Here is an 11,073-nt window from a genome sequence, read left to right as displayed (position 1 = left end):
TTTTTAATATGTTGTGTAGGTTTGTCATAGCTTTTCTTCTAAGAAACAAGCAGCTTTCAATTTCATGGTTGCTGTCACCATTCTCAGTGATTTTGGAGGCCAAGAAAAGAAAGTCTGTCATTGCTTCCATTGTTTCCCCATCTATTTGCCATGAAGTGATGGGACTGGATGCCATGATCTTTGTTTTTGAATGTTGAGTTTTAAGCCAGGTTTTTCACTCTCCTCTTTCACTTTCATCAAGAGGCACATTAGTTCCCCTTCACTTTCTGACATTAGAGTGGTGTCATCTGCATATCTGAGGTTATTGATATTTCTCTCAGCATTCTTGATTCCAGCTTGTGTTTCATCCAGCCCAGCAACTTTCATCATGTACTCTGCAAATAAGTTAAATAAGCAGAGTGACAATGTAAAACCTTGACATACTCCTTTCCCAATTTTGAACCAGTCAGTTGTTCCATGTCTGGTTCTACCTGTTTTTTCTTGGCTTGCATACATGTTTCTCAGGAGGCAGGAAAGGTGGTTTGGTATTCCCATGTCTTTAAGAATTTCCCACAGTTTGTTGTGATCCATAAAGTCACAGGTTTTAGCATAGTTGGTGAAGCAGAAGGAGATTTTTTTTTTTTTTTTTCTAGAATTCTCTTCCTTTTTCTGTGATTCAGTGGATGTTTACTATTTGATCTCTGGTTCCTCTGACTTTTCTAAATCCAGCTTGAACATCTGTAAGTTCTCAGTTCACATACTGTTGAAGCTTGTGCTGTGTTGTGCTTAGTTTCTCAGTTTGTCCAACTCTTTGTGACCTCATGTGCTATAGCCCACCAGGTTCCTCTGTCCATGGGGATTCTCCAGGCAAGAGTACTGGAGTGGGTTGCCATGCCCTACTCCAGGACTGTTGAAGCCTAGCTTGAAGTATTTTGAGCATTACCTTACTAGCATGTGAAATAAGTGCAATTTTGTGATAGTTTGAACATTCTTTGGCATTGTCCTTCATTGGGATTGGAATGAAAACTGAACTTTTCCAGTCCTGTGGCCTCTGATGAGTTTTCCAAAATTACTGGCATATTGGGTGCAGTGCTTTCACAGCATCATCTTTCAGGATTTGAAATAGCTCAACTGGAATTTCATCACCCCCACTAGTTTTGTTCATAGTGATATTTCCTAAGGCCCACTTGACTACGCACACCAGGATGTCTGGCTCTAGGTGAATGATCAAACCATCATGTTTATCTGGGTCATTACGATCTTTTTTGTATAGTTCTCCTGTGTGTTCTTTCTACCTGTTCTTAATAACTTCTGCTTCTGTTAGGTCCATATCATTTCTGTCCTTTATTGTGCCCATCTTTGCATGAAATGTTCCCTTGGTATCTAATTTTCTTGAAGAGATCTCTAGTCTTTCCTATTCTACTGTTTTCCTCTATTTCTTTGCATTGTTCTCTTAAGACAGCTTTTGTATCCCTTCTTGCTGTTCTTTGGAACTCTGCATTCAGATGAATATATTTTTCCTTTCCTCCTTTGCCTTTTGCTTCTTTTCTTTTCTCAGCTATTTGTAAGGCCTCCTCAGACAAACCATTTTGCCCTTTTGTATGTCTTTTTCTTGGGGATGTTTTTGATCACTGACTCCTTTACAGTGTTGCAAACCTTCACCCATAGTTCTTCAGGCACTCTATCAGATCGAATTCCTTGAATATATTTGTCACTTCCACTGTATAATCATAAGAGATTTGATTTAGGTCATACCTGAATGGCCTAGTGGTTTTTCCTACTTTCTTCAAGTCTGAACTTTGCAAAAAGTTGTTCATGAGTCATATTTTATATGGTGGGAATTTTTAGGACTTCAAACCTGAGAGACAGCATTTTAAGTAACCTGAGAAGGTAGAAGGAAGAGTCAGGTTATATAGAAGTTGGCAAAAAGATAGTATGAACATCAAAAACTATTGTTAAAGACAAACACATATCTCAAGTTAAGGAATTTACCACTTTTCTATGTATGGGAAGATGCTTACTGAATTAATTACTTTTATATGCTTCTCAGCTATCTGGGGCCAGCATCCTGAGATTTGATTTTTCACATCCTTAGTTCCTGGCTCACAGTTGGGAGTGGTGGCAGCCTATAGCCGCCTTAGGTGCTGTTTTGTTCTGAGCACCCACTGGGCTCAGAAATTCACATTTGGAGGGCTAGAATTGCTAATGCTTGTGACCTCCTTGTTTATTGACATGGCAGGAAATACTCCATTTCTCAGCCCCCAGGAGTATCAGGGATTTCTCATCCCCCTAAATTCCCATTTGCAGAGGCTAAATTCTCAGTAAGTATTGCCAAAAAAATAGGGGTTTCCTTCCACTGCATACCTTCCATTCATAAGGCTGAGATATATCCCCAGGAATGGCAGGCTGAGAATATTGGGGGTCTGCTCATTCTCATTCCTGTTTACCCATGGGGTAATCTTCTATTCTGTGAGAGGCAAGCAAACAGGAAAAATATTAATAGCTACTGTTCCAATTTACCACTGTACTCTAGAACAGAGGTATTATTCCAAGAGAATGGGGCCATTGTTCCCTCCCCAAGCTCTAGACAAAGATTCAGAATTTTTTCCCAGGGGAATAGGAAGTCCATAATAGAAGAGAACTCTGAGATCTCCCATGGAAAATGCCTTTATTTGACAAAGAGTGTGGTGAAGTTCAAGCCTAAGAGAACTCCCAAAACAATGGAGATTTGGGGAGTAAAGAATAAGAGCAATAGGCTATACCGTAGTCCATATAGTTCACCAAAAAGAATCAGAATGAGCCCTTCTAGTATTAATATAAATCCCAAAGGCCAATTCTTAAAGGAAGCCCGAATCTGATAGGATCAGATTATGGTGAAATCTGGGCCGCACTAGTGGTTCAGTCAGTAAAGGATCCACCTGTAGTGCTGGAGATAAGGGTTCAATCCCCTGGATTGGGAAGATCCCCTGGAGAAGGAAATGACAACCCACTCCTTAATCAACCAGGCCCTACTGTATAGCACCGGGAACTCTACTCAATATGCTGTAATAACCTATGTGAGAAAAGAATTTTGAAAAGAATGGATATATGTTTATGTATAACTGAATCACTTTGCTGTACACCTGAAACTAACAAAACATTGTAAATCAGTTGTACTCCAACATAAAATAAAAAGTAAATTAAAAAAAAAAAAAAAAGGAGCTGAATCCATGGATGTCTAAATAAATATCTAGGAACCAGCATAGACTTTTGGTGCATAAGCTGCAAATGGATTGACTAGAGTTCTAATTTCCCCACTACTCTGTCACAAACCCTTGAAGCCACAGTGCCAGTGGTGCTCCCTGAGGTCTGAACAGGAGTGCCTGGGCCCAGATGGCTGGGCTTCTCAAGGAGAAGCTGGCACTGGCAACAGAGGTGGTAAGGTAGTTTGGTGGGAGGGTCCTAGGATGCATCGATGACCATGAGTAAACTTGTCCAAAACTGCATATGACAATCTGCAGGGACTCCTAAAGAAAAATAGGAGAGACTTTGCAGCGGGTAAAAGAAGACACTATGATTTGATCACTAATGTTTATTACTCTCTTAGAGTAGTAAAGCTCGAGAACACTCAGGTGCTAAGAGGAGTAGAGAAGTCAATCATCACCGGCAAATGTTTTCAGCGGGTTTTGTGGAAGCAGAATCACTCACTCTGAGATCCTGGTTCAAGCTATGGATTTAAATGGATGCATTTTAAATATATTTATTTATTTTACTTCTTTATTTGGCTGTGCTGGGTCTTAGTTGCATCACTCGGGATCTAGAGTTGCTGCATATGGGATCTAGTACCCTGACCAGGGATTGAACTTAGGTCCCCTGCATTGGAAGTACAGAGTCTTAGCCACTGACCACCAGGATAATCCCAAATGTGATTTTTAAATGAAAGGTGATGAGAGAAATGTCAGAATATGATCATAAGAGATATCCTCATTCATTTACATTAGTATATTTTTTCTATAACCACTGAGACTCCAAACTTTTGATTTTTGGTGAATAAGAGTTGAGAAAGGGGAGAAAATGAATCAAATGAAGTAGAATGTGTCTCTAAAGATAAAGCCATGTAAGTCATAGGATGCAGATGAGAAGTTTTAAGCATTACTCATAAGAGGTCATTACTGTAGAGACATACATATTAAATTCTGCTTAATTTAAAGATAGAGACATATTGGCACTGTTAAGGTCAATTTAATTAAAACTGGAAAATATCACATGTTTGAAATTCTATATTTCATTTCAGTGGCCCTGATCACAAGCGTGCTAGAAAAATTCTTTAGTCTATTTTCAGGGATATATTTTCTCAATTATAGGTTTTGTTACTGTTAAAAGGTATGAACCACATAATTTTGTATCTTTTGAAATCCCATTTTAGGCAAATCTTCTTTCTTTGTTCTACAATATTCAGCAGCAGAAAAACTTATTTTAAGTATATATCATATGTTAGATGAATCACTGAGTAATTTGCACTACATTTTAGTTTCAAATATTTCCTTTTTTATATTCCCAGATTACTACCAATAAGAACAAGACAACACTTTTCCTTGGAGCTGTGCTGAAGAAGCTAAATAAAATCAAGGAGTAGTTTCTATAATCTGGATTTAAAAGAGTGGCAGCTACTGAAACAGGTGGTGTAAAAGTGAATGGTATAAAATCAATATGAATCAAGACTTCCTTGACTTCATCAAATTTATTACACAGCTTTACCTTCTAACTATTCCAATTTAGATTAATCTGGAGAACACACTGAAATGCTGAGTGGGTTATATAAGCCAATAAAAGGGAAATTAGCATTTGGAGGATTTGTATAACCAAGGGAATAATACTGTTAACTGCTAAAATTTAAGGATTATTTAAAATAATAGAATATTTTTAAATTTGATTCTTTCTAGAATTGAAAACAAATCCTTAATAGTCTTCCTAGATGCTAAGTTTTACTAAACCAATGACCAAGTTGAGCAAAACTTGAAAAGCATTTTTCTTTATCTATTTATAAGAGCTGGAATAAGATAACAACGTTAAATTCCAAGGAATGTTTGTAAAATGGAGAAAGTTCAGGTAATTGTTAAAAACATGGTAATATCCTCCTAGAAAATCAACCCTTTATTTGCACACAATTAGTATTTGAAGTAAATAAAAAGACAAAGACTAGAATGTGCCAACCATTCATTCTGTACCAACATGGGATCAAAGGAAATCAAAATGGAAAAATAAAATTAGAAGATACTGTTCAAAGCTCAAGAATGTAATGATGCTATTGGAAGAAGCCAATGATCCTTATAAATGCAGATACCCTGGGAAGAGATTTTGAAATACTTGCACAGCTGCAAGCAAGGACAAATGAAAGCAGAAAGCCCCTATGTGTGCATTTACTAAAGAAGTCCAGGACAGATTCCCACAGAGGCTTCTGCTCGTTTCACTCATCCTTTCATAAACCTCTATTAAGGGAACATTCTGCCTATCTCCATGATAAGTAAGGTCAGACGTAAAATAATGAAAGCATGTTTCTTTCCACAAGAATTTGTAGCTTGGTTAGACATAAAAAGATCTGACCTGAAATTCGTGATATGGGAAGGATGAACTAGTTTCCAGCATAGAGACGAAGAAGGAAACTGGAACATCGGGAGCAAAAAGCAGTGATTATATCTGCTTAACTGTGATGAAATACAATAAAAATAAAACAATATTTTAAAGATTCAAAGGATGCTATACTTCTGTTTTATAAATTAGGAAACTGGAAACAATGAGCTTACTTACTATGATATACGTGAAAGTGGAGCTCTGAGATTCATCCCATGTTATGCTAACTTCAGAGCATCTCTGAGTTTCGCTCTGAGCCTTGAATGAAAGAGATTATAGTTGATGGAACTGAACTATCAGAAAGTCTTGAGGAACTTCCTTTCTTTCTTTCTTTTTTTTTTTGCCACACAGCATATGGGATTTTAATTCCCTAGCCAGGGGTCAAACCTGTATTCCTGCAGTGGAAGTGCAGATGCTTAACCACTGGACTGCCAGGGAAGTCTCTTATGGAATTCTCTGACATGAGTACAGTACAAAAGAAAATAGAGTGACCAGAAAGAAAGAATAGGAAACTAAAATGTGTATCAAATTTATTCAAGTACAGCTCTTATGATTAAAGCCTCTATTCTTGATTGAGTTGCTCAATTTGTTACAGTAAAATCAACAGAATTTACTGGCTTTATCTTTAAGGTGTTGATGTGATTTTTTAATGTGTCATTTTTGCTAAGGTGAAGCTACATTTTCCAAATTCTGTTCCTTCTATGGTTCTGGGTTAGTGTTGCTCAGAAGAGAAATAAGCAGGAGATTTGGAACGCAGGAGTGAAGCAGTGAGCCTTATACTGTAGGCAAAATCCAGCACATTGTTGTTGATTGGCTGGCTCATCTCAGCGACATGAAAGAGCCATGATTCCCCATGGTTCTTCATTACATTTCTCAGAGCTTGGGGCCAGGTGTGTGAGTGCAACCCTAGCATGAAAGGCAGCAACTTCTGCAGGTCACCTATGTAGTAGGGATTAGATGCAGTAAGAGTTAGACAGAGATTTCAAATTATGCTTGTGTGTTTCTGATTTTCCCTGAAGATTACAATTTATTTTTGCAGGTCTCAGTTTGTTCCTGATTTTCTCCTTTAACACAGCCTGAAAATGGCCTGCCTTGCTGAATTTAATTCAGGGCTGCTCATCAGCAAAAACAGAGATCAAAGCACTTCAGAGACTGCTGCAGTTGCCCCTGTCATCCTATCCACCGACCTCTCCCATTCAGAACCTGATTTCCTGTACTTGTTCCATAATTCTGTAAAGTATCAAGCCTATAGTAAGTTATATATTGTATGATACTTACCACACCCTAACAGATACAGGCATGAAATGAAGAGAGTTCATTTTTTCCCCAATTTAACCAAGAGTTTAATTCTTAATTTTCATCCAAATTTCTTCCAAATTACTTCCAAAATGAATTCAAGAACTCACTTAAGTGCTATTTTACAATGCTTTTATCAATAATAGTAAAAATTATATTGGAGAGAAGATCATTAAAATAATACAAGTTGTATTTCCTTTTTTGGTCCAAGGACCATAGAATGGATGTAGTATATTTTCTTCTGATAAGGGTAGACTCTACTCAACAAAAATTTGGTTTTGACCACCCATCATATTATTTACCATATGATCTAACTCCCGGGCATATCTTCAGAGAAAACTCTAATTTGAAAAGATACTTGCACCCCAGTGTTCATTGCAGCACTATTTACAATAACTAAAACATGGAAACAACTTAAATGTCCATAGATAGATAAATGAATGAAGATGATGTGATGTGTATATATATATATATCAGATCAGATCAGATCAGTCGCTCGGTCATGTCCGACTCTTTGCGACCCCATGAATTGCAGCACGCCAGGCCTCCCTGTCCATCACCAACTCCCGGAGTTCACTCAGACTCACGTCCAATGAGTCAGTGATGCCATCCAGCCACCTCATCCTCTGTTGTCCCCTTCTCCTCTTGCCCCCAATCCCTCCCAGCATCAGTGTCTTTTCCAATGAGTCAACTCTTCACATGAGGTGGCCAAAGTACTGGAGTTTTAGCTTTAGCATCATTCTTTTCAAAGAAATCCCAGGGCTAATGGCCTTCAGAATGGACTGGTTGGATCTCCTTGCAGTCCAAGGGACTCTCAAGAGTCTTCTCCAACACCACAGTTCAAAAGCATCAATTCTTCGGCGCTCAGCCTTCTTCACAGTCCAACTCTCACATCCATACATGACCACAGGAAAAACCATAGCCTTGACTAGATGAACCTTTGTTGGTAAAGTAATGTCTCTGCTTTTCAATATGCTATCTAGGTTGGTCATAACTTTCCTTCCAAGGAGTAAGCGTCTTTTAATTTCATGGCTGCAGTCACCATCTGTAGTGATTTTGGAGCCCAAAAAATAAAGTCTGACACTGTTTCCACTGTTTCCCTATCTATTTCCCATGAAGTGATGGGACTGGATGCCATGATCTTCATTTTCTGAATGTTGAGCTTTAAGCCAACTTTTTCACTCTCCACTTTCACTTTCATCAAGAGTTAGTTCCTCTTCACTTTCTGCCATAAGGGTGGTGTCATCTGCATATCTGAGGATATTGATATTTCTCCCAGCAATCTTGATTGCAGCTTGTGTTTCTTCCAGTCCAGCATTTCTCATGATGTACTCTGCATAGAAGTTAAATAAGCAGGATGACAATATACAGCCTTGACAAACTCCTTTTCCTATTTGGAACCAGTCTGTTGTTCCATGTCCAATTCTAACAGTTCTTCCTGACCTGCATACAAATTTCTCAAGAGGCAGATCAGGTGGTCTGGTATTCCCATCTCTTTCAGAATTTTCCACAGTTTCTTGTGATCCACACAGTCAAAGGCTTTGGCATAGTCAATAAAGCAGAAATAGATGCTTTTCTGGAATTCTATTGCTTTTTCCATGATCCAGTGGATGTTGGAAATTTGATCTCTGGTTCCTCTGCCTTTTCTAAAACCAGCTTGAACATCAGGAAGTTCATGGTTCACATATTGTTGAAGCCTGGCTTGGAGAATTTTGAGCATTACTTTACTAGCATGTGAGATGAGTGCAATTGTGTGGTAGTTTGAGCATTCTTTGGCATTGCCTTTCTTTGGGATTGGAATGAAAACTGACGTTTTATAGTCCTATGGCCACTGCTGAGTTTTCCAAATTTGCTGGCATATTGAGTGCAGCACTTTCACAGCATCATCTTTTAGGACCTGGAACAGCTCAACTGGAATTCTATCACCTGCACTAGCTTTGTTCGTAGTGATGCTTTTTAAGGCCCACTTGACTTCACATTCCAGGATGTCTGGCTCTAGGTCAGTGATCACACCATTGTGATTATCTGAGTCGTGAAGATCTTTTTTGTACAGTTCTTCTGTGTATTCTTGCCACCTCTTCTTAATATCCTCTGCTTCTGTTAGGTTCATACCATTTCTGTCCTTTATCGAGCCCATCTTTGCATGAAGTGTTCCCTTTGTATCTCTGATTTTCTTGAAGAGATCTCTAGTCTTTCCCATTCTGTTGTTTTCCTCTATTTCTTTGCATTGATCACTGGGGAAGTCTTTCTTATCTCTCCTTCCTATTCTTTGGAACTCTGCATTCAGATGTTTATATCTTTCCTTTTCTCCTTTGCTTTTCGCTCATCTTCTTTTCACAGCTGTTTGTAAGGCCTCCCCAGACAGCCATTTTGTTTTTTTGCATTTCTTTTCCATGGGGATGGTCTTGATCCCTGTCTCCTGTACAATGTCATGAACCTCATTCCATAGTTCATCAGGCACTCTATGTATCAGATCTAGGCCTTTAAATCTATTTCTCACTTCCACTGTATAATCATAAGGGATTTGATTTAGGTCATACCTGAATTGTCTAGTGGTTTTCCCTACTTTCTTCAATTTAAGCCTGAATTTGGCAATAAGGAGTTCATGGTCTGATATATAATGGAATAGTATTCAGCCACGAAAAAGAATGAAAAATGCTAATTGCAGCAACATGGATGGACAGAGATTATTATACTAAATGAAGTAATCCAGATAAAGACAGATATCATATAATGCAACTTATATGGGGAATCCTAAAGTAATGATACAAAAGAACTTAATTATACAACACGAGTATTCCCACAGACATAAAAAAGAATTTAAGGTTATCAAAGGAGAAAAGGGAAGGGAGGAATAAATGAGGAGTTTGGGATTAACATATACATACTATTCACTTTGCTGTATACCTAAAAGTAACACAACAGTGTAAATCAAGTATGCCTCAATTTTAAAAAGGCAATATTATTGTTCTTTCTTCTGTGGTTTTCTGCTTTTTAGTGCTTCATTCCTTTTAATGTATTAATATTCATATAATCTGGAAATGCAACTTGACAGAAAGCTTTTTGACATGTAAGCTAGTCATTAAGAACCTGGAGGCAACACCCATACCTTAAATCCGGGATAAAGAAGTAAGGAAAATGATAACATACAAAGATACAATTGAAACAAATACTACATGATATGCTTCACATATATTCCCACTATTTTTAAAGAACTAGCTTGCAACCTGTGAGAGCAGAAACGTTAAATAAATATATACTTTAAATGAGAATGCTGCATGTATAGAAAATGCAAACAGCTTCCTCTGCTGTATGGAAAGCTCCTCTCAATTCCTTCACTAGGTACCAGTTCAAAAACAATGAGTTTCTTAAATCCCTTAGTCTGGGTTAATGTGTTTCATTAGATGCTCCTTTCTTCTCAAAACTGATCTCAGTTCAAAGGAAGAGCTGAACAAAATTTGTAAGGCCTGTGGGGGAAACAATGTTATTGGGTTTGCACTGTGGCCCCTCAAGTGAACAGAGACCAGTACTGTTCTCATAAATGTAGATTGAAACAATATTAAATGAAAAAAAAAACAATCCACAGCTAACAGTATAATCTGTCCTAGAATTGAAATTTGCTCCTTTTAAAAGAGAAAGACAAAAATGCTGAGAGAAGACAAAGGAGAGAAAGGCTCTGTTCCATGTTACCAAATGAAGTATTCCCTGACATTAAACTATAAGAAGAAAACCCCAACTTTTGTGTTAATTTTGCTACTTTTGTATTTTGGAAAGGCATAAAGGCTTAGACTCACTTCCCAGCAAGAAACATAAAAATGAAGGGAAAAAAATGAGAAAGAGAGAGAGGAAATGAGAGAAGATACAAGAGGGGAGAGAGGGCAGGAGGGGAAGGAGGAAGCAAATGGATAGTCCAAGTTGACAAGGACTGAAAATGCTTTTCTTTCTTGGTGACTAGCTGGTCTCTTCTGACCTTATCAAGGGTTGCAGAATGGATCCTTCAACAACCAGAGCAGAAACAACTGAAGACTGATAATGATAGTATTTTCCTCATGGCATTGCTGTAAGGTTTAAAAGATTTTCTAAAGTTCAAATTCCTGGCTAGTTTCTGCAATGTAGTAAACCTACAGTAAAATAGCTCAGTAAAACATGATTCATGTTTAGCTAATTGAAGACTTTGGAGATTTTTAA

The sequence above is a fragment of the Bos grunniens genome, chromosome 28 (assembly GCF_055505025.1).
Source record: "Bos grunniens cultivar Pamir isolate PY7600 chromosome 28, Bosgru_T2T1.0, whole genome shotgun sequence".
NCBI classification, from domain to species: domain Eukaryota; kingdom Metazoa; phylum Chordata; class Mammalia; order Artiodactyla; family Bovidae; genus Bos; species Bos grunniens.
Note: the sequence above shows the minus strand (reverse complement) of the source record.